The 14753-nt window shown below is 37.3% G+C and overlaps 1 protein-coding gene across 1 annotated transcript in view; it reads left to right on the top strand.

Moving 5' to 3' along the window:
* Positions 1–14753, top strand: part of KIAA0586 (KIAA0586 ortholog) — a 120615-nt gene that overhangs the window by 95969 nt on the left and 9893 nt on the right.

The following is a 14753-nucleotide window of genomic DNA, read 5'->3' as shown; positions in this document are numbered from 1 at the left end:
TGTTGGTTATTTTTGTGAACACCCTGATGTTTGGGACCTTTTTTTCTCAAAATAAACAAGTCCAAATTAAACCAGGAAAAAAAAAAAAAAGAAGAAAGGGGTAGTTGAGAAGGATAATTTCTTTAAAACACTGCACCTCAGAAATAATTTGTTAGAATACTATTAAATATGAAAAGACAAACATCTTTCTATAATTATACTGTCAACTTGTCACTTTTTTCTTATGGTGTTGAAAAATAAACGTGGCAACAAGTGTGTTAGGTCAACTTGCAGATTGTTTTTATGTATATACATTTCTTACATTTTATGTGAGGATGTTTGCATGAGAGAGGCATAATCCATATGAGAAAAAATATTTCCCTGGTGTAATAATGGATTTTTAAACATAGGTGATTATTTTAACTGTTCCAGTGTGAAAGGATTTGTACTTTTGATTTAAGAGATAGAATATATATATGCATATCTCTCTATATATAATGTCTATATCTATGTCATATATATATATATATATAAAAAATCAGATAGACAAATGTGTGTAATTAAGGATGGTCCCTCACAATGAGCAAAATGCATAAAGGATTGACATGGAAAATCTGTTAAATAAGACATTGAATATTATGCAAGGATTTCTATAACATTTTTACTTATTGGTACTAAAAGTAATTTCCTTTTCAATATAGAAGCATTTTAATTGTGGAAATTATTTAATTTCCTTTTTGTGGAATCAATTATACACCGTATATGGAGAGCTTGGGTTTTTCTCGTCTTGTTGACATTAAACACATCTCACCAAAACCATACACAAGGATTGTTTTGAAGACTTGCCAACATTCCAAAAACCTCTTCAACCCTTTCATTGTTCTTTACCAGATTTCCTGAAACTTGACTTTAAAGTTTTTATTACAATTTTTAAAATAGAAATCAAATTGATATAAAATATAATTTAAACTGTTAGATCAATCAGTAACCTTTTTATTCAACAACTATTACAAATAATTTAACCTTATAATCACAGAGGTAAATATAGAGTTGATAAAAATCTTTACCTTTTGATATTAATGAGGTAAATACTTAAGACTTGGGAGCAGGGGAACCATCTCCAGTTCAACAGAACCAAAGGTTGCGATCACAATTAGGAGTAGCATCTGATCTTACTTCTAGTTGAACATTATTATTGTTGTTGTTGTTGTTTTAGGAGTAGCATCTGATCTTCTAGTTGAACATTATTATTGTTGTTGTTGTTGTTATTATTATTATTATTATTGTTATTATTGTGATGGGTCTTGCTATGTTGCCTAGGCTGGTCTTGAGCTCTTGGGCTCAAGTGATCCTCCCACCTTGGCTGGGATTACAGGCATGAGCCACCACTCTCAACCTCAGTATTATTTTTATTATACCACAGTGCCCTCCAAATTAACTGCAAGTTGATATATTACAAATGCTGTCCTTCTAATCAACCTAGTAATCATTTACTAAAAATTTTTTAGTGATTTTAATTTTATAGAAATTAGGCAGACTATTTCAATCATATAACAGTGAATTATTCCACTAAACCGGTTCTACCCTTTTTGTTCATATAATGAAAATAAAAAGAGAAGCTTGATTATTTTCAGTTCAGAATACATTACCCTCAAATAAATTCAGGCCAGAGATGCAGCTACGCAGCCGTCCAGTGTCATAAAAAAGCAATTCACCATTGAGTGATCTCTCCATTCAGAAGTGTGCAGTCTTAATGTATGGCTGTGAGAAACTGTTATTTCATGATCTTTTTATTAAAAGCTTGACTGAAAACTAAAATAAATTAATAAATTAGAACAGGGAAGTGATATAGTCTTATCATACATGTAGGATGAACCACTACTAGACTGTTAGTCTCTAATACTGTATTCCTCAAACTTTAACAGACATAGAATTTTCCGGGAGTATTTATTTATTAATAAAATGTAGATCCTAAAGTGATTGTTTGCCTGTGATGGGGCCTGGGAATGTAAACATTAAACTAGCACCCCTGGTTATTCGGATGCTGAAGAGGGAGGACCACCCTTTGAGAAACACTGATTAAGGACTCCAGTTGTTTTTGATGATTCTGTTCTTCTATTTAGAATTAGAGGCACTTTGGAGACAAATTGCATGAGCTCAAATCCTAGCTCATTTGTTTACTAGCTGGTGACCCTGGGCAAAATACTTAACCTCTCTGTGCTTTTCTTATCTGTAATATAGTATAGATACTTCATGGTAATTAAAGACATAAAATACACTTATACTAGAACCTGACATATATTAAGAGCTATTAAAGTGTTAGCTTTGCTCATTGCAACCTCTGCCTCCCGGGTTCAAGTGATTCTACTGCCTCAGCCTCCCAAGTAGGTGGGACTGCAGGCTCATGTCACCACACCCAGCTAATTTTTGTATTTTTAGTAAATGTTGGCCAGGATGGTCTTGATCTCTTGCCCTTGTGATCTGCCTACCTCGGCCTCCCAAAGTGCTAGGATTACAGGTGTGAGCCACCATGCCCGGCCCTGAAAGTGTTAGCTTTATTAGCATGACTGTTTCTAGGAAATCTCTCCTTTTTGAATACTCATGTTATAATCAGCTCTCCTTTAACAGATAGGAAATGAACCTATATTTGTCCTAAGCTTTAAAGGATGCTGGTGAGGAAATGCTAAAGATGGCACATGTTCAATATAGTGTTAGGGAGATAAATTAACTTTCAACAAAATTGTTTCTTTTCAGTGAATATATTTAAGATTATATGTATAAGATATATCTTAGGGACCTGGGCAAGATGGCTGAATAGGGACAACTACAGTGTGCAGCTCCCAGCGAGATCAATGCAGAAGGTGGGTGATATCTGCATTTCCAACTGAGGTACCCAGCTTATCTCACTGGGACTGGTTAGACAGTGGGTACAGCCCACAGAGGGCAAGCAGAAGCAGGGTGAGGCGCTGCCTAACCCATGAAGCACAAGGGGTCGGGGAACTCCCTTCCCTAGCTAAGGGAGGCCCCGAGGGACTGTGCTGTGAGAAACAGTGCGTTCTGGCCCAGATACTATGCTTTTCCCATGGTCTTCGCAACCTGCAGACCAGGAGATTCCCTCAGGTGCCTACACCACAAGGGCCCTGGGTTTCAAGCACAAAACTGAGTGGCCATTTGGGCAGACACCGAGCTAGCTGCAGGAGCTTTTTTTCATACTTCAGTGGCGCCTGGAACACCAGCAAGACAGAACCATTCACTCCCCTGGAAACAGGGCTGAAGCCAGGGAGCCAAGGGGTCTACCTCAGCGGATTCCACCCATATGGAACCCAGCAAGGTAAGACCCACTGGCTTCAAATTCTCGCTGCCAGCACAGCAGTCCGAAGTTGACCTGGGACACTCAAGCTTGGTGGGTGGAGGGGCATCGGCATTATTGAGGCTTGAGTAGGTGGTTTTCCCCTCAGTGTAAACAAAGCCACCAGGAAGTTGGATGTGGGTGGAACCCACCGTATCAAAGCCACTGTAGCCAGACTGCCTCTCTAGATTCCTCTTCTCTGGGCAGGGCATCTCTGAAAGAAAGGCAGCAGCACATCTGGCGGGTGCCCCTCTGGAACAAAGCTTCCAGAGGAAGGAACAGGCAGCAATCTTTGCTGTTTGGCAGACTCTGCTGGTGATAGCCAAGCTAACAGGGTGTGGAGTGGACCCCCAGCAAACTCCAGCAGACCTGCAGCAGAAGGGCCTGACTAGTAGAAGGAAAACTAACAGAAAAGAACAGCATCAACATCAACATAAAAGGACATCCACGCAGAAACCCCTTATGAAGGTCACCAACATCAAATACCAAAGGTAGATAAATCCATGAAGATGACGAAAAACCAGCCCAAAAAGGCTGAAAATTCCAAAAACCAGAATGCTGCTGCTTCAGAGGATCACAACTCCTCACCAGCAAGGGAACAAAATTGGACAGATGAATTTGATGAATTGACAGAAGTAGGCTTCAGAAGGTAGGTAATAACAAACTCCTCCGAGCTAAAGGAGCATGTTCTAACCCAATGCAAGGAAACTAAGAACCTTGAAAAAAGGTTAGATGAATTGCTAACTAGAATCACCAGTTTAGAGAAGAACATAAATGACCTGATGGAGCTGAAAAACACAGCTCGAGAACTTTGTGAAGCATATACAAGTATCAATAGCCAAATTGATCAAGCTGAAGAAAGGATATCAGAGATTGAAGATCAACTTAATGAAATAAAGTGTGAAGACAAGAATAGAGAAAAAAGAATAAAAAGGAATGAACAGTGCCTCCAAGAAATATGGGACTATGTGAAAAGACATAAATTTGATTGGTGTACCTGAAAGTGACAAGGAGAATGGAACCAAGTTGGAAAACACTCTTCAGGATATTATCCAGGAGAACTTCCCCAACCTAGCAAGACACGCCAAAATTCAAATTCAGGATTTATAGAGAACACCACAAAGATATTCCTCAAGAAGAGCAACCTCAAGGCACATAGTCATCAGATTCACCAAGGTTGAAATGAAGGAAAAAATGTTAAGGGCAGCCAGAGAGAAAGGTTGGGTTACCCACAAAAGGAATTCCATAAGACTAATAGCTGTTCTGTCTGCAGAAACCCTACAAGCCAGAAGAGAATGGGGGGCCAATATTCAGCATTCTTAAAGAAAATAATTTTCAACCCAGAATTTTATATACAGCCAAACTAAGCTTCGTAAGTGAAGGAGAAATAAAATCCTTTAGGGACAAGCCAATGCTGAAAGATTTTGTCACCACTAGGCCTGCCTTACAAGAACTCCTGAAGGAAGCACTAAACATGGAAAGGAAAAACTGGTACCAGCCACTCTAAAAACATACCAAATTGTAAAGACCATTGGCACTATGAAGAAACTGCATCAACTAATGGGCAGAATAACCAGCTAACATCCTGATGACAGGATCAAATTCACGTATAACAATAATAACCTTAAATGTACATGGGCTAAATGCCCCAATTAAAAGACAAAGACTGGCAAATAGGATAATGAGTCAAGACCCATCAGTGTACTGTATTCAGGAGACCCATCTCACAAGCAAAGACACACACAGGTTCAAAATAAAGGGATGGAGGAATATTTACCATGCAAAGGGAAAGCAAAAAAAGCAGGGGATGCAATCCTAGTCTCTGATAAAACAGACTTTAAACCAACAAAGATAAAAAAAGACAAAGAAGGGCATTACGTAATGGTAAAGGGATCAGTGCAACAAGAAGAGCTAACTATCCTAAATGTATATGCACCCAATACGGGAGCACCCAGATTCATAAAGCAAGTTCTTAGAGACCTACAAAGGGACTTAGACTCCCACACAATAATAGTGGGAGACTTTAACTCCCTGCTGTCAATATTAGACAGAACAATGAGACAGAAAATTAACAAGGATGATCAGGACTTGAACTCAGCTCTGTACCAAGCAGGCTTAATGGACATCTACAGAACTCTCCACCCCAAATTAACAGAATATACATTCTTCTTAGCACCACATCACACTTATTCTAAAATTGACCACATAATTGGAAGTAAAACACTCCTCAGCAAATGCAAAAGAACAGAAATAACAGTCTCTCAGACCACAGTGCAATCAAACTAGAACTCAGGATTAACAAACTCACGCAAAACTGCACAACTACATGGAAACTGAACAACCTGCTCCTGAATAACTACTAGGTAAATAATGAAATTAAGGCAGAAATAAATAAGTGCTTTGAAACCAATGAGAACAAAGACACAACATACCAGAATCTCTGGGACACAGTTAAAGCAGTATGTAGAGGGAAATTTATAGCACTAAATGCCCACGGGAGAAAGCACAAAAGATCTAAAATCGACACCCTAACATCTCAATTAAAAGAACTAGAGAAGCAAGAGCAGACAAATTCAAAAGCTAACAGAAGACAAGAAATAACTAAGATCAGAACAGAACTGAAGGAAATAGAGACACACAAAACCCTTCAAAAAATCAATGAATGCAGGAGCTGGTTTTTCGAAAAGATCAACAAAATGGATAGACCACTAGTTAGACTAATAAAGAAGAAAAGAGAGAAGAATCAAATAGACATAATAAAAAAATGATAAAGGGGATATCATCACTGATTTCACAAAAATACAAACCACCATCAGAGAATACTATAAACACCTCTATGCAAATAAACTAGAAAATCTAGAAGAAATGGATAAACTGCTGGACACATACACCCTCCCAAGACTAAACCAGGAAGAAGTCAAATCCCTGAATAGACCAATAACAAGTTCTGAAATTGAAGCAGTAATTAATAGCCCTAACAACCAAAAAAAGCCCAGGACCAGACGGATTCACAGGCGAAATTCTACCAGAGATACAAAGAGGAGCTGCTGCCATTCCTTCTGAAACTATTCCAAGGAATAGGAAAAGAGGGACTGCTCCCTAACTCACTTTATGAGGCCAGCATCATCCTGATACCAAAACCTGGCAGAGACACAACAAAAAAAGAAAATTTCAGGCCAGCATCCCTGATGAACATCAATGTGAAAATTCTCAATAAAATACTGGCAAACCAAATCCAGCAGCACATCAAAAAGCTTATCTGCCACGATCAAGTCAGCTTCATCCCTGGGGTGCAAGGCTGGTTCAGCATACACAAATCAGTAAACGTAATCCATCACATAAACAGAACCAATAACAAAAACCACATGATTATCTCAATAGATGCAGAAAAGGCCTTCGATAAAATTCACCTCTTCATGCTAAAAACTCTCAATAAACTAGGTATTGATGAAATATATCTCAAAATAGTAAGAGCTATTTATGACAAACCCACAGACAATATCATACTGTATGGGCAAAAGCTGGAAGCATTCCCTTTGAAAACTGGCACAAGACAAGGATGCCCTCTCTCACCACTCCTATTCAACATACTATTGGAAGTTCTGGCCAAGGCAATCAGGCAAGAGAGAAATAAAGAATATTCAAATAGGAAGGGAGGAAGTCTAATTGTCTCTGTTTGCAGATAACATGATTGTATATTTAGAAAACCCCGTCATCTCAGCCCAAAATCTCCTTAAGCTGATAAGCAACTTCAGCAAAGTCTCAGGATACAAAATCAATATGCAAAAATCACAAGCATTCCTATATGCCAATAATAGACAAACAGAGAGCCAAATCGTGAGTGAACTCCCATTCACAATTGCTATAAAGAGAATAAGATACCTAGGAATACAACTTACAAGGGATTTGAAGGACCTTTTCAAGGAGAACTACAAACCACTGCTGAAGGAAATGAGAGAGGACACAAACAAATGGAAAAACATTCCATGCTCATGGATAGGAAGAATCAATATTGTGAAAAAGGCCATGCTGCCCAAAGTAATTTATAGATTCAGTGCTATCCCCATCAAGCTACCACTGACTTTCTTCACAGAATTAGAAAAACTACTTTAAATTTCATATGGAACCTAAAAAAGAGCCCTTATAGCCAAGACACTCCTAAGCAAAAAGAACAAAGCTGGAGGCATCATGCTACCTGACTTCAAACTGTACTACAAGGCTACAGTAACCAAAATAGCATGGTACTGGTACCAAAACAGATATATAGACCAATGGAACAGAACAGAGGCCTCAGAAATAACACCACACATCTACAGCCATCTGATCTTTGACAAACCTGACAAAAACAAGCAATGGGGAAAGGATTCCCTATTTAATAAATGGTGCTGGGAAAACTGGCTAGCCATATGCAGAAAACTAAAACTGAACCCCTTCCTTACACCTTATACAAAAATTAACTCAAGATGGATTAAAGACTTAAACATAAGACCTAAAACCATTAAAAACCCTAGAAGAAAACCTAGGCAATACCATTCAGGACATAGGCATGGGCAAAGACTTCATGACTAAAACACCAAAAGCAATGGCAACAAAAGCCAAAATAGACAAATGGGATCTAATTAAACTAAAGAACTTCTGCATAGCAAAACAAACTATCATCAGAGTGAACAGGCAACGTACAGAATGGGAGAAAATTTTTGCAATCTATCCATCTGACAAAGGACTAGTATCTATAATCTACAAGGAACTTAAACAAATTTACAAGAAAAAACCCCATCAAAAAGTGGGCAAAGAATATAAACAGACACTTCTCAAAAGAAGACATTTTTGTGGCCAACAAAGATATGAAAAAAGGCTCATCATCACTGGTCATTAGAGAAATGCAAATCAAAACCACAATGAGATACCATCTCACGCCAGTTAGAATGGCGATCATTAAAAAGTCAGGAAACAACAGATGCTGGAGAGGATGTGGAGATATGGGAATGCTTTTACACTGTTGGTGGGAATGTAAAGACATTGTAGAAGAACACTGTAACAGACATTGTGGCAATTCCTCAAGGATCTAGAACCAGAAATACCATTTGACCCAGCAATCCCATTACTGGGTATATACCCAAAGGATTATAAATCATTCTACTATAAAGACATATGTACATGAATGTTTATTGCAGCACTATTCACCGTAGTAAAGACGTGGAACCAACCCAGATGTCCATCAGTGATTGACTGGATAAAGAAAATGTGGTACATATACACCATGGAATACTATGCAGCCATAAAAAAGGATGAGTATGTGTGCTTTGCAGGGACATGAATGAAGCTGGAAACCATCATTCTCAGCAAACTAACACAGGAACAGGAAACCAAACACTTCATGTTCTCACTCATAAGTGGGAGTTGAACAGTGAGAACACTTGGACACAGGGAAGTGAACATCACACCGGGGCCTGTTGGGTGGTGGGTGCTAGGGGAGTGATAGCATTAGGAGAAATACCTAATGTAGATGATGGGTTGATGGGTACAGCAAACCACCATGGCACGTGTATACCTATGTAACAAACCTGCACGTTCTGCATATGTATCCCATAACTTAATGTGTAATACAAAAAAAAAAGAAAAAGTATGCATGAACAGGTATGTGTATGCAGCAGAGAAGAGGAGGTAAGTACCTATGGCTGATAATACTTAAGATGGCATCAAACTACATACCAAATTGTTACTTCACTTCTGTTTCTCTGGCTTACTTCAGAATTACCTTGCACAGGATGAAAGACTTAATGGAACAGGAAAGGGTCCTTGTGTTCAGGCTCAGCTTTTAGGATGGGAGTAGCCAATGGGAATAATCTGGGCAATCCTGCATGTGCAGACTGGGAAACCCAAGTCTTATATCTCATATACCATAGTAATTTTTACAGTTCCACAGATGAAAATGAAATGAAACCAACTCCATCATTTTCAGAAAATATGTCTTTTAAGAAATCTATTTATTATTATTACTATAAAAGCAAAATAAAACAAGATCACTGTTTTATATAGTTACAAATTTTTTTAAATATATGCATGACAAATGCTGTGTAATACACCTCATTATTTTCAGAGTGTCCCTGATGGGCTCCTTATCCTTGACCTAAAAATGGTGATTCCAAATTTAAGACTTTCTTGGGTATACTTTTTAATTGCAGTAAATACAGAGGTCAAAATTACTCTTGGGTTTCTAGTAAGAAGAAATGCAATTACTTGTGAATTATTTTAAGCTCAAATGCTATTTGCTATCTGTTAAAATGGTAAAACAAGTTACTCTGTTATGGAATATATACCCACAAAAGTCTTTCAGTAAAATGTTATTGCTAAAATGTGTCTTAAAATCTAATTGTTAGTCTTTGTTACACTTGCCAGCTCAGAATGGTCAGGAACCTTTTTGTGTGATAAGCCTCACAGAGGCTATGGAAAATAGGAGTACTTTTTTCTTGGGAATAATAATTGCAGTAATACTGTACCATCTAATGAAGTCATAAAAAACAATTTATATAGAAATACAGTTCTGAGAGCCTTGCAATTACTGCCTTTTGTGTCATTCTGCCTACATTACACAAACTAGGACTTAGGAAGTCCTGGAAATAATATGTTGGATATTTTCTAATTATTGTGTCAGCATGATCAATCATTTTCTAAATTTGCCAGTTTCCTGAAATAGCTTAGCTTATGTTCATAGCACTTTAGAGGAAGCAGTGCAAAATTAGTTTCTATCGGTGTCACAAAAGAAATGAAATATTTATCTTTGGCAAAAAGACCTGTACACCAAACTTCAATTAATGAGTACAAGAATTAGAAATCAAAACTTTGTTTAGTCTAAGGAAAAACAGTTCTTTAAACTGTAACCACATGGCTGTTTCTTGTTTGCATCAACTCTGGGTGACTGTTATTGTCTTCTGTGAATTCTCTGGGGCAGGGGCCTGACTTTGTTGAATGAGCCAATTGTTTTCCTTTGTGTTGCCCATCTAGTAAGTTCCCATCTGGTTTGTATCAGACTGTTTTCACAGCCAACAACTGCTGCCTTCTCTATATCCTGACACTTCGGGGCCCCACGCTATCAAAGCACTGCTGCGATGGCCTTGCTGGCAGGGCCTATACAGCTGTGCCTCACAGCTTGGAACTATTACCCAGAGTAATGGTAACGTAGAACTTGGACTGGCCCTTATTCCCACTGGTGTCGTGTGTACAGTGAGCAGAAACCCACCCTCTCCCTCTCTCCCCCTTGCCCCGAAACTTGCTATTCAACAGAAAATCTTTAAAGCTCTTATTTTAGGATGTGGAATGGTGGTGTTCCTATTTTCTAGTGGCTTCCTGTATTTGAAAGCTCATTTTTCATTCTTTCACTCTTTCAAAAGTTAGCAGGTCTGGCCTTAGGGAAATGAACTGGTCACTATGTCACATTTAATTTTTGTTTCCATATTTAGTTAGGAATGGCTAGAGATGTCAAAACCCACTGTCAAGACTACACAGATAGTACCGTGTATTTTTAGTGATAATCACAAGCCATAATTTGAGAGAAGTCTTCATATTTCGGAAGGGTTTCCATCTCAGAAAGTAGATTTTCTGTGTGTAGATATAGAGGCACTTAGCTTCAAACTGTTTAGTAAATATTAGGGAGTTACTTTGCCGTCAGCTTTGGTAATTACCAGATGTCATGATAAGAATGTTACAATAGTGGCCTTCTCTAACAGTCTGTGGCCTGGTGTCATATACATGTATTAGAATTATGGGCATTATTACTGACAAAGCTATGGTCGAGTTTAAGTGTAGTTATGATTTATTGCTTAGTAGACATAAACTGAAACAGCAAACTTCTTTTGTACCAAAGAAAGGAATTAAATGTGAATTTACAATGTATTAAGATTTTTAAAATGCTGTCAAGATTAGTTAAAACTGGATTATAGTTTGTGCTTTCAATTAAATCAAGTGACTGATTCTCATAGAGCATGAAGTATCCTAGATAGTAAGCCCTGTGAGAGTTAAACTACAGCAACCACAAAATCTCACCTTCTGCTTCTGAATAATTTCAGTGCACTGGTATTTCAAGGTTTCCAGAGAAAAAACAGAAAGGAATTCATCTTTGTAGTCAGCAGCACGGCCTCTGACTTAGTGTAACTATTTGATATTAAAGGTTACCTAGTAATGTCAGTAATTTGGCTTAATTTTATCATTGGAAAAAAAGTTTTAAAACTACAAAGGTATCACCTTTTAATTGCTGAAACTACCCTATTGGTTTTTTCCATTTTCACTTTTTTATGGAAGAATAATATACATTCAGAAAAGTATACATATCATAAGTGTACAGCTCAAAGAATTTTCACAAATACAGTACACTTGTGCAAGCAGTATCCAGCTCAAGAAATTGAACACTGCCAAACCCCCAAAGGCCCTCATGCTCCCTTTCACCCCAGCCACAGTCTGCACTCCCACAAGCGTAAAGCCACTATTCTAACAACCTAGCTTAGTTTCCTTGTTTGCACTTCACATAAATGAAATCATACGGTATGTATGGCTTCTTTCACCAGGCAAACCTATTGTAGTTTTTAAGGTTCTTTTAGTTTTTAAACTATTATGGCATGCTTTTATAAAGAATGATCTGAGAGGAATTTGTTTTAGTAGCTGTTTCACAGGCTGTTCAACTAACAGGAAGTGAGTTGTAGATAAAGTTGTCTATTAAAACATAGAGTCTCTCAGTTCTCAACCAAATTTTAATGCTGGAATGTCCCTCTAGACATTCTTGCCCCTAAAAGGCAGGCACTCTCTCTGTCATAACACCAACAGGAATACAGTCAAGTACTTAAATGCCTTTTAATGAGCTTTAATAATTGAATGTACATTACTCAAGTTAATTGTGATTTGCATTCAGGATAGGTGGGTCATCTATTTTCTGAATTAACTGTCAACTTCTTGGCAGTGGGATATATACTTTTATGCTGCCAGGATCCTATTTCTGAAAATGCTATTATTTAAGAGAGTTGGTATACCTACTAGAGCCAATGAGTAACTTAATTTGGAGGATATGGCCAGGTTATTTAACAAGTACTAACTTCTTTTTATATATTTTTAAGTACCCTAATAATTTATTGGATTTTTAATTTTTTTTTTAGTGAACTCAAATTAGTATAAAAATGCAGCTATTCTGACTGTTACTAATTTTAGATGTCTCCTTATTAGGTTTTGTTTTAAATTCTGGACATCATCCCTTTAAAAATTTGTGTTGTTTTGTGGGTTAAAAAATTCACATTTTGGGGGGCTTTTTCTTTATATCCTTGTTTTGCTGTTAACAGCCCTATAGTTTTATGCTGTTTTCTTAGATAATCCATAAACAATTTGTTTAAAATAATACTATAAAGATTTACAGATGTAAGTATTGCTATACCAGTGACTCTTACTGAAAATAGCATTAAAGAGTCAGAAGGTAAGCTTTCAAGCCCACAATAATTTTTTTTAATATAAGAGTATAACTATTATAAAGCCCAAATTTCTATTTTTTAAAAATACCAATTTTTACAAATGTTATTTTATTCTAGATTCAGGGGGTACATGTGCATGTTTATTGCATGGATATATTGGTATATTGCTTACTTGTGGGGATTGGGCTTCTAATGTACCCATTACTCAAATAGTAACATTGTACTTGATAGGTTATTTTTCAACCCTGCCCCCTCTTCCCCACCTTTTGGAGTTTTCATTGTCTGTTATTTCCATCCATATGTCCATGTGTATCCATTATTTAGCTCCCACTTACAAGTGAGAATATGTGGTAATGGATTTTCTGCTTCTCAGTTAGTTCACTTAGGTTAGTGGCCTCCAAGCTCCATCTATGTTGCTGGAAAGGACATTATTTCATTCTTTTTTATGGCTGTGTAGTATTCCTTGAAAAATACTAATTTTTGGAAAGCTTCTACACTAACTATAACATGGCTTACTTTCAATTGGCACCAGATATAGCAATAATATTTTGAATGATTATTTGAAATAAAAAGCTAAAATATTGAAATAAGGGGGAGTATTTGGAAAAGGCACAGTGTGTACAAGTAGTGCAATCCCAGTACCCACTGTGTGCCTTCAATTAAAGGTTTTTCAGCCAGTATTCCTGCTTTTCCAGGCTGGAATTCTATTTCCAAATCTAAGATCACTTGTTCTTTATTTTGTAGTATCTTCAAACATTTAAGTAACAGTTAACAAGTCAGCTTTTAGTGGTAAAGATAAAAATATCAATTATATTTATAGTTAATATATAACTCAATTTCTAGTCAGCATTGCTCATTCAAAATTTCCATAGAAATGTTAATAGAAATTTATAGATCAAATAATTCCAAAATTTTCCTTCTGTTCTTTTGACTTCAATACCAGTATTATGTTTTTTTTTTTTTTCAGTTTTGATCAGCAGGATAAAGAATTGTAAGAACGAACAAACTTGAGAAGCAGTTTTCAAGTTGTATTGATCTAGTTGTAGACCATGTTTGCTACTTTAATCATCAACTGCAGAGCACAATACTCACCCTTCCAGTAAACCCCGTAAATCAACAAGAGAGAATTATGAAGCCACTACTTGTTCTAAGAATAAAAGTGGTCAACTCTGATATTGTGATAGTGGCTTGTTTTTTTTAACTGTTAAGAGTTATCACTGCAGAAGTCAAGATTCTCCTCCAGTTTTGACTGAGGAGAGTTTGTTTATGTCATAGTTACCATTTATGTACCCTTCCTTTATGTGGCATACTCTGCTAAAATCCTTTATAAACGCAATTAGGTAGGTAATATTCTTTCTATAAACAAGTGGTTCTTCAATGGAAGGGATCTCTGAGGTGGTATTGATACCTTTGTTTTCATGTTTATACTGTTTGTTCTTTGTAGAATTTGAAAGGGAGCTCTATTAAACTGGAGGGACCAAGCAGTAATAGTTTCTCTCCCTCTCTAACTCTTGGAAATTTAGAAACAGAGTGAGAAGTGAACACAGATAGCATTTAAATGTTAACATCATAGTAAGCACTTTTTTTTTTTTTTTTTGAGAGGGAGTCTCGCTCTGTCGCCCATGCTGGAGTACAGTGGTTGCAATGTTGGCTCACTGCAAGCTAAGCCTCCTAGGTTCACGCCATTCTCCTGCGTCAGCCTCCCGAGTGGCTGGGACTACAGGCACCCGCCACCACGGCCGGCTAATTTTTTGTATTTTTAGTAAAGACGGGGTTTCACCATGTTAGTCAGGGTGGTCTCGATCTCCTGACCTTGTGAGCCACCACTCCCGGCCCATAGTGAACACTTTTAATACATTTAAAGATTTTTTAAAATCATATCACAGTTAAGCTGGGCATGGTGACAGACACCTGTAGTTCTAGCTACTAGGAAGACTGAGGTGGCAGGATGGCAGGATCCCTTGAGCCCAGAAGGT

This window comes from Papio anubis, chromosome 7, assembly GCF_008728515.1.
Source record: "Papio anubis isolate 15944 chromosome 7, Panubis1.0, whole genome shotgun sequence".
NCBI lineage: Eukaryota > Metazoa > Chordata > Mammalia > Primates > Cercopithecidae > Papio > Papio anubis.
The sequence above is the reverse complement of the archived record's forward strand: the minus strand, read 5'-3'. Positions and strand labels throughout refer to the sequence as shown.